At 37.1% G+C, this 16,754-nt stretch overlaps 1 protein-coding gene and 1 long non-coding RNA gene across 3 annotated transcripts in view; both read left to right on the forward strand.

The window, feature by feature from the left end:
* LOC127987694 (uncharacterized) overlaps positions 1-16,754 on the forward strand; it is a 2,462,016-nt gene that overhangs the window by 1,700,209 nt on the left and 745,053 nt on the right. The gene's annotated exons all lie outside the window — the stretch shown is intronic.
* LOC127987773 (uncharacterized) lies at positions 6,487-12,687 on the forward strand. Of its 2 annotated transcripts, none has more exons than XR_008161369.1 (10): positions 6,487-7,105; positions 7,280-7,365; positions 7,445-7,516; positions 7,869-7,961; positions 8,309-8,543; positions 9,028-9,262; positions 9,361-9,657; positions 11,709-11,810; positions 11,979-12,223; positions 12,415-12,687. It is a non-coding gene; the product is annotated as an uncharacterized LOC127987773 (long non-coding RNA). The 2 variants fall into 2 exon arrangements; XR_008161368.1 differs by having other exon boundaries at positions 6,488-7,105; positions 11,658-11,810.

Genomic DNA, 16,754 nt, shown 5'->3' on the forward strand with positions numbered 1-16,754 from the left:
AAACTAAAACACATTCATTTCAACTCTATTCATTGGTGCTTTATTTGTACCTTGCAAATTTGTAAAATTGTATTTATATGTTTATTCTTTCACTTTTTTAATTCTTACATTGCTTATATTTGGCATCTTTTAATTGTGTTTTTTTGTTATATATTTATGTGTCTGTATATTAATGAAAGAGAAGATGAATAATAATAAAACAAAGACTTATTGATTATTATATTTTTTTTAGCTCACAAGTATGAGCATCAAATCATCATGAAGAAGATAAATCTTCAGAGACAGAGTTTACTGAAGAACAGAGAGAACATGAGCGATCTAGAACCCTGCAGAACCAAACACACTGAAGAACAAACAGCTTGTGTTTATTCTTCATCCTTCAGTAATGAGGCTGAATAATGTTTGTGTGTGTATATATATATATATATATATATATATGTGTGTGGATTTCATCAGTGGCGGGTCACATGTTCACTCCTACTATGATGATTCTGATTTTATTACATTCAGTGTAAACGGTGATTATAACGGATCAGTAACAACAAGATCACAGTTGAAGTTCACACAGTCTGTCTGAGAGAGAATGTAACTTAGTTCTTATATTTATAACATACAGCCCAGTTAAGCAACATGACACGACCAAGAGAGTGAAGTTTTCCCTGGAAACCATGATTGAAAATGTAACATTTTAAAGCGTTAAAACGAGTAGTTCATATACATTTTAGTTAAATATTTAATATATTGTCAAAGTTGACTGTTTTTGCTCCATTTGGTTAATGAAAACGCTTCTCTGAGTAACACACAGCAGTGTTTCGTTACTGAAGGATTCGTGTTTGTGAATTTTGAATAATTTGAGTCAATGATTCAGTTCTCCATTTATAAAGACATGCCCTGTGTCTCAATGTTCATACTATCATCCTAAATAGTGTGTGAGATTAGAAGAAGTGTAGAGAAATATAATGTAGGAACCAGTTAAATGTCCTTGTTAGTTTTTATCATATTTAGTCAACCTTATCCTGTTTAGTTTTAGTCGACTGAAAGTCTCAACATTTTAGTCTAGTTTTAGTCAATGAAAACTTGACATTTTAGCAGTAAGATTATTATTAATTAACCGCACAGCAGTATTAAGTTTGGCAGCCATTTTTTAATTCAGTCTTAGTTTTACTCAAATGTACATTTTACTCATCATATTTAGTCAACCCTGTCCTGTTTTTGTTTATTCAAGTTTAAGAAAACTAAATGTATGAGCATTTTAGTCAGGTTGTATAACGGCTAAACCGATCAGAATTATTTTTGCTCTAAATTATAATCGTAAAGTTTGTTGTTATTTGAGAAATGTACTTTTGTGTTTCAGGTATTGCTCTTTCACCAGTAAACACAAAGCAACAGAATGTGGACTCATACACATGGTTTATTTAATCTCATGTAATGTGCTGATTTATTAGACTTTTTATTATATAAAATAACACTAAAGACTTATGCACTCAGTCGTCTATAATATGAAAACTGGTAAAACAAAGAAAATATGATAACAGTGAAATTCCTAATAGTTATTCCACTATTTCCAAATTGCAGCATTGCATTGTCAGTGACAGCATTTGAAGATTGATTTATAAAAATCATTTCAGGTTTAAGAAGTGCGTCAACATTGGTGTTGTGGAGTTCAGAAGTGTCACAGTCTCGGGGAAGAAGCTCTTCTGAGTCTACTAGTGCGAGAGCGTAGGCTCCTGTAACTCCTGCCGGATGGAAGGAGGATGAAGAGTTCATAGTGAAGATGAGAGGCATCCTTGATCATGTTTCTTGCCCTGCCCAGACAGCGCTTCTGATAAATGTTCTCGATGGAAGTTAACTGGGTGTCAGTGATCCATTGAGCAGTTTAAGGCTCTGTAAGAAGTAAAGGTGCTGCTGTGTCTTTCTGACCAGGGTGGAGGTGTTTTAGTTTTCTCCACCCACTGGAGGGCTTTGTGGTCAGATGCAGAGCAACTGCTGTTTCATACTGAGATGCAGTTTGTGAGTATGCTCTCAATGGTACAGCGGTAGATTTCCACAAGTTCTTCAGTAATTCTGTTTGTTAACAGCAGCTGTTCATCACTAATGCTCAATTATCACTCAATTAATCACTTCATTATTTAATTGCAACGTATATCTTCTTTCAGTGAACTCAACTGAATTAAGTTCAGTGTACTCACAACTAGTAGTTTTAAAACTTAAATGGTTTAAGGCAATCAGTTTCCTCAAACGGTTTGAGTAAACCTAATTTGTCAGGTGTTTAATGATATCTGTTGACTCAAACGGTTTGAGTTAAGTCACTTGTCAGGTTTTACAGTGAAGGGTGGTCTGATGATCTTAATGAGCTAACGCTCATAATCTTCATCGATGTATTTTCTTTCCTTGTTTGTAGCGTCAGTGCTTAATGTTACACATCTGAGCAATTAAAAAACCTGAAATCTCTCGAGGCCCACCTGGAATTTACAAATATGGATGAGTGCAGGATCTTCAGATTTTCTGTGTCAATGAGCAGAAAATGGTTGCTCGCTCAAAGGTCCTGAATTAATTAGTTTTAATAATTGTCTTTCCATTTACCGTTTTTTTCTTCACTTATTGCATTATCTATGTTCTTGATACTTGAAGGTTACACTGTTGTTACAAGTTACTCCTGTTGTATTAGCACTACAAGTGCACTAAATGTATAAATTCATTGTTTTTCTATTTAATCTTTTACTTATTGTCTTACCTGTAGTCTTGATAGTTGTTTATCTAATTACCTTTTATGTGTTACACTGTCCCTTTACTGGTTTTATATACCTTACTGTAAACTGTACACATTTACCTCAATGTGATGCACAAATAATGAGATACAGAATTGATCAATTTTGCCATTTATTGTTGTAACAGGTGGTATGCAATATGCATAACAATGATAATGCTGTTCATGCATAGGCAACATTTAATCTAAGGCTGTGAAAACAATTAATAGCATCCAAAATAAAAGTAGTTTATTTAAGGTACATTTCTGTATATGTATATAAATGCACATACATACAGGTGTATATCCCCCTCTTCACATGAACCCTGAGGTGATCTATCTGCCGTGTTTCCTCCACATCTTCTGCATCCAGCTGCGTCCTCTGGTGAATGCAGGTATTTTCACTTCTGCACACACGAGTCCAACACTGTCTCTGTCACATCCACCATCTGCCAACACCAAGTCTCCAGGTAATAGTTTATTAAGAAGGCCATTATTCTCAGCCACATGTTTGTCACTGACATGACCTCCCCACATGAAAGAGAGACATCCTTGTGGTGTGATGCCAATGAGATACTTTAGGATGTGCTGGTGTTTATAGTGGGGAAATGTCTGTGCTCTAGCTTTGAGATTTGATACTCTTTTAATTTCAAAGCTGTCCACAATAACTGCTACTCGAATTGCCAAAAGCCTCTACAAACTGATGTGGCCAGTGCTTCAAGGGTTTTTGATGTCTAAACAGTTTCTGGTCAGTCTGTGGCAGGCAGACGAGAAGCTGTGTCAGCACACATCAGAAGTGCAAGACATTGAAGAAGCCCAGTGTAGTTCTTCACCTTTGCATCATCAACTTAAAAAAAATCCTCATCCGTTCTCTTTTGGCCTTGCTCTTCCTTCAGTCTCCTGTTTTCCTCCAACAAAGTGTGTGTCCTCCTTTGTGTGTGTGTCCATCACACGCTGAATCAGGTCGTATAACACTGATAAATGCATGTTATTCACTAAATCTATCATGATCAAAGAACCTTTTGTGTTGGGATATATTTATATCTAATGTGGTTTGACCTGTTGTCTTGACAAACAGCTTCAACATCAGCATGTATATTATTAGATGAATGTGGTCAGTGTATCTTTTAGTAGTTTAAAGTCGTTTTTTTCTTCTGCTTATATGAACTAAACATTTTTACTTCCACTCCACACAAAATGCCATATGAAAATATGAGAGAGCACACAGTTACAACAAGTGATCTGTTCTGGATCCATAAAGCAGTTGGAGAATCTGTGAAATCAGTCTGAGAGGAGAAACTATTTGATCAGACACGAAGAACAAACCGACTGAAGACAGTTACAGGAGAAACCAGAGTCAAAGACTCTCAGGATCTCAGGATCAAACACTGCTTTAACACATTTTTAACATCTATATTTGGCTCAGCTTATTTCTGTTGAACATGACAGCATTGATCTCCAGGAAGCTCAGAAGAGCTGATGATCTTGTGCATCAATGCTGAATAAATCGAGGGTTATTTAGCCGACAGGAGAGTTTGACTTCACTTTACTAGAGAGCTGCCTCACATCAGCTCATCTGTCTCATCTCTCATTACTGATCCAGTTTGTCTCTTCATATCTGTGGACTGAAACCGCTCAAGATGTTTGACAGAGTTTGCTTCTGGTTGTGTTCGTGTTGTTGTTTGGATATTATTGGTCCCAGATTTACATTTGACACTGTTTACTTCAGTGAACCTTCAGTGTTTGTTGTTCAGGTGTGTTTCTGATTCAGATGAAGTGAAGTCAGTGTCTGTGATGGAGGGAGATTCAGTCTCTCTACAGACTAACACTGAACTACAGACAAATGATGAGGTATTCTGGACATGTGGACACTCAGAGACTCGTATAGCTGAAACTGATAAAGACACTGGAAGATTCTCCACATGTGATGTTCTTGATGGGAGATTCAGAGACAGACTGAAGCTGGATCATCAGACTGGATCTCTGATCATCACAAACACCAGAAACACAGACTCTGGACTTTATCAAGTGACCATCAGAGGGAGAAGATTGACCACATACAGATTCAGTCTTACTGTCTCTGGTGAGTCACAATTACATTAAAATCATTATTAGTTAAAATCCCATGCTACGTGTACTGTGTTAACCTAACTGAGACTTGTTATAGCACTTATATATCATTGCTCTTTTTGTTGTTTTTGATTGCTTCCACTGTCTTCATCTGTAAGTCATTTGTGCTGACAGTTTTCATAAAAATATTTTCATGAACCAAATCAAAAAGCAATAAACAAATATATTGAAAAACATTTATTCAGAGATCATAAAAATGTAAATAGTGCTCAGTGCAGTATAACTTCAGAATGATCTTTATTGTCAGTTGAAGTATTTTTACACACCTAACACATTTAAAAGACGGTCCATGGTTTAATGTGAGATACAGATGAATATTTAAGTTGATGTAAACTCTTCTCTCCACTGCGTCTATCTGTCATCCTCCATTCAGCTTCAAACTGCATGTAACATATACGACTGTCAAGACAATCAAATTCTCTCCCAGATGATTCACTCTTCCTATTATACTTGAACTGTAAATAAAATGCAATGTTTTTATTTGATCTTATATAAAATAACTTTATCTTGCCAGAGTTTGGTGCTGTTTCTAAATCGTGTAACTTTCTGCCGGATGTGTGTTATGTTAATGAGGAAACTTGCAAAGATGGGAATTCTGACGCGTATGTGTGTGTTTATCAAATCATTCAAAGTCAATAAATTAGCAAACAAACAATGCACACTCCTCTCACACAGAAAAAGAGATGGCACATACAGCTCTGGTGTTTGTGTTTCAATGGCTTAAAATCAGTTTTAAAACAAAAACAGGTCTTAAAAACGTGTGTCCATGCTACAAATGTAGTCCCTCATTTAAAAGAGTTTTCACACACACACACACACACGCACCTGTTGCCCATTGTCACAGACTATATATTCTCCTCTCTCTTACCACTCTGTCTGTCTGGCTGAATTAACTGTGTTTTGCATTTCGTTTGCTTCGTGCATTGCTAGTGATTTCATGTTTGCCGGGTGGACGCCAGCACCTTCTGTTGCCCGATTGTGTCCTGGTATCGTTCTTGCTGGATCTGTTTCTGTTTTGTTTTTGCCTTGTTGGCTTTTTGTTTATTAAAAGAGTTTTCTAACCTGCATTTGGGCCCAGACCCTGTTCTTTCTTCGGCGGTCTCTATTGCCCCGTGACAGAATTCAGCCAGCAACATGGGTCCAGCACGAGCCTCCCGAGGCAACGGCGTCCGCTCACAAACCTGCCTGAAAAAACAAACATAAGCAGAAAGTTATCACATGGACAGACAGGACAGACCCTGACCTCCTTCTAATGTTACTGAATTCTGACTCTTCTAAATAAACGTCCACAAAGCTATTTGCATAAAACACACCCAAACCATCTCCATTTAAAGCACCAATATGGAGGAATTTTGTAATAAAATTTCCGAAAATAACTTGCACAGTGTGATATATTTCCTCCAGTTGTGTACTAAAAATATCTCAAAAGTCTCCAAAGATTTTTTATTTCAGATAAATTCCTATTTTAAATAACTGGCCGTCCCGGAAAAGAAATGTCGCCTCTCAGTGACGCAATGTCCGCTCTATACTTTGTTTCCGGTGTAGACCATGATTTTTTTTTTTTATTTTTTTTTTTTTTTAATCTTTATTAAATCTTTACGATACAAACAATAAGAACACACAAATAGAGTCATTAATACAGAAACAAAAAAACATATAAAAGAACAGAGCCAGGGGGAGTTTCAAATAAATACATTAAAGATAGAGCATAACTGAATGGTTTTAGCAGCCTTCTTATTTTTTGAATCATGGATGGAATTGATGTACTGTTCGGTCTCCTTACCAAAAGCAATAAAAGAAGGTTTAGAATTACTAAATTTCGCTTTGTGAATATGATATTTCCCTAAAATGATCAATAGATTAACTAGGTATATTTCTTTCTGTTTTTTGTTATCATGGAAGCCAAACAGTACATTTTTCCAAAACAAAGAAAAATCTGCAATAAGATTAGGTGTAGACCATGATGTTCCACCACACCGGCATATCACATGGTCAAATGCGGAAGTGGTGGTTATGTTATAGCCTCGCGTATGGTTTGGTTGTCGTTGTAATGGATCACGATTACTCTTTGGCGAGTGCAGTAAAAACCAGTTAAGTGCCAGTAAAACGTAAGCGTCCATATTCGGAAACTAGGATTAATATCGGCCAGGCGTTTACGAGATGGAGAGAGCTGCGCGAAAATCTAGTACTCGACAGAGACTCTGCTCTCGCGAGTGTATTGATAGACAGGTAAGCAAATCAATTATTTATTTTGTTATTGTACAAGTAACATAATAGTTACAGTAAAGATGATTTTAATAGATATGAATTACACCACATGACATTCTGTCACTGTAGCATTTTTTTTTATCAATAACGTTACCTGTGAGGAAATAACATAACGTGGCAAATGGACTGTTTCAGTTTCCAAAAAGGTGGCCCATCAACGTCAACTCCGAGTAAAAGACCTGTAATACCTCTTCAGACACTGTCTACCATAGCTTCTTCAGGTAGGCATTTGCTGAATATCAATTCTAGAAGATGTTTGATAGAACTACATTGGCTAAAATACTACTATGTACATTTCAGAGAGCATTGTTTTCTGGAGTCTGGAATAGAACAACTTTCCAAGGCAGAAAGTGATGAGCAGTTACATGAAAGGTGCTATTTTATATTATATATTATTTTACGGATGTTGTTATTAATTCTTTTATGATGTTTTATCTTTCACAAACTTCAATCTTTCACCTAGCCATTCTTATTAATTAATTTAAAAAAAGCTCTTATGTGTTGTTTAGTTTTTCAAAGATGATTGTTAGTGATGAGTCCACCATAACCCTGAATGAAGATGTCAATGATCTTCAGAGTGTTCAGATGCATTTTTTCAATTCAAATGTATTTGCACTATATTCATTTTTTTGTAGGTTATATAAAAATGCAATTGTTGTTTACATAAATGATGATTATAATATTATTATTACTTTTGTTATTATTGTAAATGCCTATTTTGCAGGATTGAATGGAGAAATACTGATGATGCCACAAGGGACACAGACAGTGAAGACAGCACTTCAGATGATGATTATGTACCCTCCATCTGTCTCAGGTTTGTCTACAGGAGTCATGTTTTTAGCTTGTGTATATGTAGAATAGATTAATCTTCAACCCTGCTCATGAAAGATCACTGTCCTGCATAGATTATATAAAATCAAATTCTGAATGTTATCTTGAAAAGTGACCCGGAAGAGCTTGATCAGGTGGTTATGTTGTGTTGGGGTAGAAGCTAAACTCTGCAGGACTATGAGATGATAGGGGCAGGCTTGAAGACCTATTCTGTAGAATTACTTTTTTGTGGCATACACCAGTATAGACTGTTTTGCCTCCCGGGTGAAAATTGTTTAACTTTGAATATGACAAAAGTAGAGATTTTGTATTTATATTAAATATTTACAGAACTGGAAGAGTCAAAACGGAATTTGTGAAGATTCAGGAGCTTCCAGTTCTTGGCCTTGAAGAGACCGTTCATATTGCAACGCAAAATGAAGTAGTACCAGTACGAGAAGATCATGTATTCATGTCTTCTGGCATCCAACATGTCATGAGTGAAGAGGACATCATTGGACAAAAGCCATCAGTCGTCTATGAGTCAATGCTGAAACACCTGGTCATATTTTTGCAGCTGCCGATGGTGAGGTGTAATTTCATTGAGACAGTTACAAAAGAGTCATTTTCACAGGAATTCACAGCCCACACTTAAAGACGGCATGCAGGCAGGGGATTTCATGATGGCCACAAACATTCTCCTGTCAGGAAATAATTACTACAAAGTAGCACACCTATTCAACTGTATGAACATGGGCTTTGTAGGGAAGGACACATTTTTTAATATTCAGGACACCTATTGCATTGGAGCAATAAAGAACGTGTGGGAGGAGAAGAGTAAAGATGGTATTGTCGTATTAGGTATGTTCCATGTTATTTTAACGAAACGGACTAAAGTAGCAATTAACCACAGGAATTATGTACTAGTTGATTTTTATATATGTTTTTGTTGTAGATTTTCTTAACAAATATAGCAATTTTTCAGTGTTTGTTTATTGTTAATACTATGCTTGTTCATCATTTATAGTGTATATCAATAATCATTTACAGATTTATTGTGTCCTGTACAGCAGATGGACGAATGGACAGTCCTGGCTACTGTGCCCAGTATTGCTCCTACACTGCCATGGAGAATGATTCAAAAGAAATCATCTCAGTTGTTACCATCGATAAGAGGCAGACCGCACGCAATCCTGTGATCATGGAGAAAGAGGCTTTTGTCACGACCGTGGACCAGCTTCTTGGTGAAGTTAAGATTGCAGAAATTTGCACTGATGCTCACACACAAAATTTCCTCCGTTATGAGTAAGTTTGTATGATTGAAACCACTACCAGAAAAGGCTTTTGATATGTTACACATGTGTACAGTATGATTTGTAAGCTGCTCTTATCTCCCTTGTAAGATAAAACAACTGGTCGCTATAAAGAGAAAGGAATTGTCCACTCATGGGACATATGGCATGGGGCAAAGAATTTAGCCAAGATGATCTCTGCGCTAATTTGTCATTCTTGAGTCTCTTTGTTGCTGGTATACATTCTGATTCTGATTCTGATGCTAAAATGTCCTAAACCACATATGTTATTTGCAATCTAAGGCAGCACAGCAAACTGGACAAAAGATCCTTCTCCACTGGTTAAAAGACATTGTAAATCACTTTTGGTTCTGCTGCAAGACGGCAGACACGGAGCAACAGTTCATTGTAAGTATTACACTAGCAAATTCTATCCAATTTCTTTCATACAAAAATTAAAAAATAAAATATCTTAAATGTATATAACGTCTACTTCTGTGCAACTATGTGCTATGTTAGAGTCTTTATTCACACTTTAGGCAGGTGATAGGTTTTATACAGTATTGTTCAAAATAATAGCAGTACAATGTGACTAACCAGAATAATCAAGGTTTTTAGTATATTTTTTATTGCTACGTGGCAAACAAGTTACCAGTAGGTTCAGTAGATTGTCAGAAAACAAATGAGACCCAGCATTCATGATATGCACGCTCTTAAGGCTGTGCAATTGGGCAATTAGTTGAAAGGGGTGTGTTCAAAAAAATAGCAGTGTCTACCTTTGACTGTACAAACTCAAAACTATTTTGTACAAACATTTTTTTTTCTGGGATTTAGCAATCCTGTGAATCACTAAACTAATATTTAGTTGTATGACCACAGTTTTTTAAAACTGCTTGACATCTGTGTGGCATGGAGTCAACCAACTTGTGGCACCTCTCAGCTGTTATTCCACTCAATGATTCTTTAACAACATTCCACAATTCATTCACATTTCTTGGTTTTGCTTCAGAAACAGCATTTTTGATATCACCCCACAAGTTCTCAATTGGATTAAGGTCTGGAGATTGGGCTGGCCACTCCATAACATTAATTTTGTTGGTTTGGAACCAAGACTTTGCCCGTTTACTAGTGTGTTTTGGGTCATTGTCTTGTTGAAACAACCATTTCAAGGGCATGTCCTCTTCAGCATAGGGCAACATGACCTCTTCAAGTATTTTAACATATGCAAACTGATCCATGATCCCTGGTATGCCATAAATAGGCCCAACACTATTGTAGGAGAAACATGCCCATATCATGATGCTTGCACCTCCATGCTTCACTGTCTTCACTGTGTACTGTGGCTTGAATTCAGAGTTTGGGGGTCGTCTCACAAACTGCCTGTGGCCCTTGGACCCAAAAAGAACAATTTTACTCTCATCAGTCCACAAAATGTTCCTCCATTTCTCTTTAGGCCAGTTGATGTGTTCTTTGGCAAATTGTAACCTCTTCTGCACATGCCTTTTTTTTAACAGAGGGACTTTGCGGGGGATTCTTGAAAATAGATTAGCTTCACACAGACGTCTTCTAACTGTCACAGTACTTACAGGTAACTCCAGACTGTCTTTGATCATCCTGGAGGTGATCATTGGCTGAGCCTTTGCCATTCTGGTTATTCTTCTATCCATTTTGATGGTTGTCTTCCGTTTTCTTCCACGTCTCTCTGGTTTTGCTCTCCATTTTAAGGCATTGGAGATCATTTTAGCTGAACAGCCTATCATTTTTTGCACCTCTTTATAGGTTTTCCCCTCTCTAATCAACTTTTTAATCAAAGTACGCTGTTCTTCTGAACAATGTCTTGAACGACCCATTTTCCTCAGCTTTCAAATGCATGTTCAACAAGTGTTGGCTTCATCCTTAAATAGGGGCCACCTGATTCACACCTGTTTCTTCACAAAATTGATGACCTCAGTGATTGAATGCCACACTGCTATTTTTTTGAACACACCCCTTTCAACTAATTCAACTAATTGCCCAATTGCACAGCCTTAAGAGCGTGCATATCATGAATGCTGGGTCTCATTTGTTTTCTGAGAATCTACTGAACCTACTGGTAACTTGTTTGCCACGTAGCAATAAAAAAATATACGAAAAACCTTGATTATTCTGGTTAGTCACATTGTACTGCTATTATTTTGAACAATACTGTACATTAAAAAAGCAATTTATTCTCAGAGCACTGCATAATGAGTACACAACACCTACAATATCTCTGTTATGTTAGATTTTTTTCGTTTTCCATTACTCAACAATTTTCTAAATTATATTTTTGAGTAATTACAGATTATTTAATTTAACATACTGATTAGGTTACAGTATGTGTTTAGTAACCCAGTTTGTGAGAATATAAATACAAATTATTTGAACAGATCGACCTGTCATCTTGAGGCGTTCCACAACCACTTGCTTATGTGGTTCAGCTCTTCACCGATGGTGTACGAGGCAAGAACTCTCCTGGCAGCCCTGGATTACAACCACCATAAAGATAGACCACCACTGCTAAACAAAAAAGGGGAAAAGATGTAAGAATATCATAATTTAACATGCCTTGCTTCCATTAGAGGCAATAGCATAGTATGATTGTGAAATGCAACAGTTTTGTTTTGATTTATGCTTGTGTTATTCATATTGACATATAAAATATGGTATATGTTTGTATCACTAATATAATATCATTCTTTACTTTACAGCTATCGTCGAGTGTTTAAAAAAAAAATAGGAAGATGGACGGTATATGCTATGAAGGTGAACAAAGACTACAGCTACATACCAGATCTACAGGCAGCAATTCTGCATGAAAGACTACAGGCTGACAAGGGGATGCCAAAGCGTCGGACTCTAAGGCCAGAGGATCCACGGAGACTGGGCCTCATTCCAAAAGTCCCACCTCCACCAATTGACACTATTCTTGAGTCCCTTGTGAATAGAGGGATAGGTATGTCCATCAAAATATCACTTGCTTTGTAGTGCATAGTAGCTGCTGAGATATCTGTTACAAGCTAATAATTTATGATAGTTCCTTTGATGCGTATGTTTGTTTTTCTATTGCTATGAATCAGTGAAATTTTTGGTACATTGTGCTTATTTATCTGTACTTAATGAAATGTTTATTTTATCCCCAAAAAGGTGCCATTCCTACACTATGTGAGACAGATGAGCCCTGGATTACAGCCTCTCATCCACACCACCAGAGCTCTGTTTTGGACAGTCTAAACCAAAATAAGTTATTTGTTTATAAAGTTTTGGAATCTGACATTTAATTTTCCTTGGTCGTATATAATTTGAGTGTGCAACCTCACTATATTGCTCTTAACCATGTATATATTTTGGACGACAGGTAATATTTGATATAGAAATATTTTGTATACATCATGCAAACAAATAAATATTGCAAAACCACTATAACATTGTTGTTTTTTATTTATACTACTCTGACAATACAGTATTTATTAAATACGGTCAGTAAAAAACACAACATTAACATTTATTTAAAAAAAAATATTATCATATAAAATCTAATTTAAACAAGCTAATAGAAAAATAATAATTTACATGCAGCATTACATAAATAAATAGTTGTCCAGTCAGTTATTTGCACAAAATTAACACGGGTCTAAACGAGGACAGGACTTAGGATAACAACAGCATGCTCTGCAATTACAAAACCTCAGCTATAAAACCAGTGTACTGGCTATTTGGGTCAGGATATTTATCACGTATTGTGCACACACAGCAACTGGGGATGACCACACGATTTCTTGGCCCAAGTGAACCACACTGCCACAAGACATAATTTCTATATGCAGCATAGCGGTATTCCCGGTTGTCATCCCCAGGTTGCTGTGTGTCATGTAGTGCATAAATATCATTTCTCAATCGGCGAGACAATCGCAATACATGTTCATCTAAAATGTACAAAGACATGTGAGGTAGCTTGCTTATACATGTTGCCTCTGTCATTCCACAGCATTTATTTTCTACATCGGATGGCATTTCCCTGCAATTTGTACAGAAGCACCATCTAGGCACACCCTGTAGTGGTTGATCCTCTCTGTGAGCATTAGGTTGAAGCACATCAAGGATGAGAGGCCAGGTTCTCTATTAAATACTCGAAGTAAAATACCTCTTGCATCATCCAAAGACATGTCCTGTATAATCTCCTGAAAAAAAAAATGTTTTACTACCAAATACAGAACCTTTCCAGGGCACTTGATGGTATGTCCACACTCACTTGTGTCATCAACCTCCTGTCCTCCCGAAGCCTATCCACCCTCATCTGACCTCTTCACTCAATGATGCTGTATTTCCTCTGCCTCTAGCTGTACGTATTCCTCTTGCAGCCCTCCTCTGTCTGCCTCTTGCTCTTCCTCGTGCTGCACTGCCAACTTCAACTTCTTCACTTTCTCTTTCCACCCTGTACGCTCTTTCAATCCCTTTTGCTCTTCCTGTCCCTCTTCTCTTTCCTGTGGATGCTCGTCCTCCTCTACCCTGTGATGCTTCATTCCTTATATTCTTAGGAGGACTCCAGGTCTCATCTGGATTTGATAATTCCAGTGAGGATGTATCTGTGTTTCCCTGCAACACATGCAACTGTCAATAATAGCACTTACAAACAAAGTTATATTGCTCTTTGTACTAAGGTAAGGATTTTTATCACGTGTGGTGACCGAGATTATGGCAGTACAATTAAATACAATCGGATATGTGTTGTTAAAAATATATTTAGTCGTTACTTGCAAATGTTTGTTCAAATTTACTTTTAGAACGATTGGTTTGAGCACGTTAAACAACACGGCATTAACCATAAACACGTAACACTGCACAACATTAACCCAACAAATCATTTAACAAATAGCTGTAAGTTGTAACGGGATAATATATGTAACATTTCACGTTCCTTGCAGTTCATTAATTATGATAAGTGAGTGAGTGAGTTAAGTGAAGTGACATTCAGCCAAGTATGGTGACCCATACTCAGAATTTGTGCTCTGCATTTAACCCATCCGAAATGCACACACACAGAGCAGTGAACACACACACACACACTGTGAGCACACACCCGGAGCAGTGGGCAGCCATTTATGCTGCGGCGCCCGGGGAGCAGTTGGGGGTTCGATGCCTTGCTCAAGGGCACCTAAGTGGTGGTATTGAAGGTGGAGAGAGAACTGTACATGCACTCCCCCCACCCACAATTCCGTCCGGCCCGAGACTCGAACTCACAACCCTCCGATTGGGAGTCCAACCCTCTGACCATTAGGCCACGACTTCCCCGATGGGATGACATAAAATAATACGATCAGATATACAGGTAATACAAAAACGAATAAATTACCTCATCCGTGATCATGATTCATTTATCCAATTTAGATACATTGCTATGGTGAAAACGCATTAAAAACGACATCTCCCATCGTCACCTGCTTCATAGCGTCATCAAACTTCGCCTTTGTTATTGTTGGAAATGCGCCCTCTTGTGGTCAATTACACAAATCCCATATTGCAGCTTTAAGGGCTTTATGAACAAACTTGTGTTTCACGCTTATAGTCTTTAAATAGAGAAACAAAATCAATTTGAACTTTTAGCGTATGATTGAACTTGGACCTCATTATTAGTCCAGGGCCCTGCAGGGCTTAACATGGCACTGCACACACACACACACACACACACAAACCTGTTTACTGTACAAACACAAAACACAATTTACTAGATCATTCTGAAGAAATTCTGTCTAGCTGTGACTAGTTTCACATTAAAAGCATGAAGGCTGTCTTTATAGATGCTATCGTGAATTTCAAGTTTCTTCTTTTCTGCATTGTCTTTTCTTCGTCTGAACTGCTGTTGATCTTCTCCAAACTGATTTCTGTCTGTTTGTTTTCTTACTGACTATTATTGGAGCAATATCATCAATAACGTTCTTAACTTTTGAGTTGAAGGAATCAAGGAGAAGATCAACAGAGTCTGCAGAAATGCTTGGTGTTAAAGATATAGCCTCCATAAATAGTTCACTTGTGTTCTCGTTAATGCATCTCCTTCTGACAGAGACAGATCTAGATTCAGTGCTAGCAGAGATCAATATATCAAAGAAAATACAGAAGTGATCAGATAGTGCTATGTCTTTAATAACAATGGATGAAATGTTGAGACCCGTACTGATGATTAAGTCTAGAGTGTGTCATCTTTGTGTGTGTGTCCATCACACACTGAATCAGGTCGTATAACACTGATAAATGCATGTAATTCACTAAATCTATCATGATCAAAGAACCTTTTGTGTTGTGATATATTTATATCTAATGTGGTTTGATCTGTTGTCTTGACAAACAGCTTCGACATCATCATGTATATTATTAGATGAATGTGGTCAGTGTAAAATAAATAAAATATCCTTTATATAAAAACAGTGAAGCTCAAACAGCAGCAGCTTTAGTTTCAGTCGTGACGTGATTCTCATCTGAAGAGTTTTCTGTGTATGAATTCAGCTCAAATCAACTTCAGTTCCTGTGTCGGCAAATGGGTTTTATTCAAAATCACCACGAATGTCGTTTTCGTTTTGTTGTTTGGATATTATTGGTCCAAGATTTACATTTCACACTGTTTACTTCAGTAAACCTTCACCTTAATCTGTGACAAACCCTGTTTGTGTTTGTTCTTCAGGTGTGTTTCTGATTCAGATGAAGTGAAGTCAGTGTCTGTGATGGAGGGAGATTCAGTCTCTCTACAGACTAACACTGAACTACAGACAAATGATGAGGTATTCTGGACATGTGGACACTCAGAGACTCGTACAGCTGAAATTGATAAAGACACTGGAAGATATTCCACATGTGATGTTCTTGATGAGAGATTCAGAGACAGACTGAAGCTGGATCATCAGACTGGATCTCTGATCATCACAAACACCAGAAACACAGACTCAGAAGTGTATGACGTAACCATCAGAAGTAGGAAAGAGACCATGTACAGATTCAGTGTCTCTGTTACTGTCTCTGGTGAGTCAGATTTACAGTGTTATTTTTGCTGCTGGTCTTCATAATAATAACAATCTAATTAAGATATAAGCAGAGGTTTTGATGTTTGTTTAAAAGTAATAGTTAGGTTTGTTGTCACCATAATGGTGGTAAGTGTTGGCTTTAGTTGTGCAATTTAACACTTATCAGTGTTGTACTTCAGCTGCTGTAATCTCTATTATGGCAAAAACAGCAAGATAACATGTGATTAGATGATGCTGGTTGCTTGCTGATGATTAAGACATCATCACATGTGTGTTCTGGTTCCCTGGTTTCACCCAATCTAATGTATGGTGTTAGTTGCATATTATTTAAAGAAGTGACTCATTGGGTCAACAGTCTGAGACCCAGCCGAATTTAAAACAGATCATTTCAAGGACTTGAAAAATAAAAGTACTTTTCTTTGTCAAACGAACATAAAGATTCAGTGTATGAAAGTGTATGAATCTCTACAATGG

Source organism: Carassius gibelio, chromosome B22 (genome assembly GCF_023724105.1).
Source record: "Carassius gibelio isolate Cgi1373 ecotype wild population from Czech Republic chromosome B22, carGib1.2-hapl.c, whole genome shotgun sequence".
NCBI lineage: Eukaryota > Metazoa > Chordata > Actinopteri > Cypriniformes > Cyprinidae > Carassius > Carassius gibelio.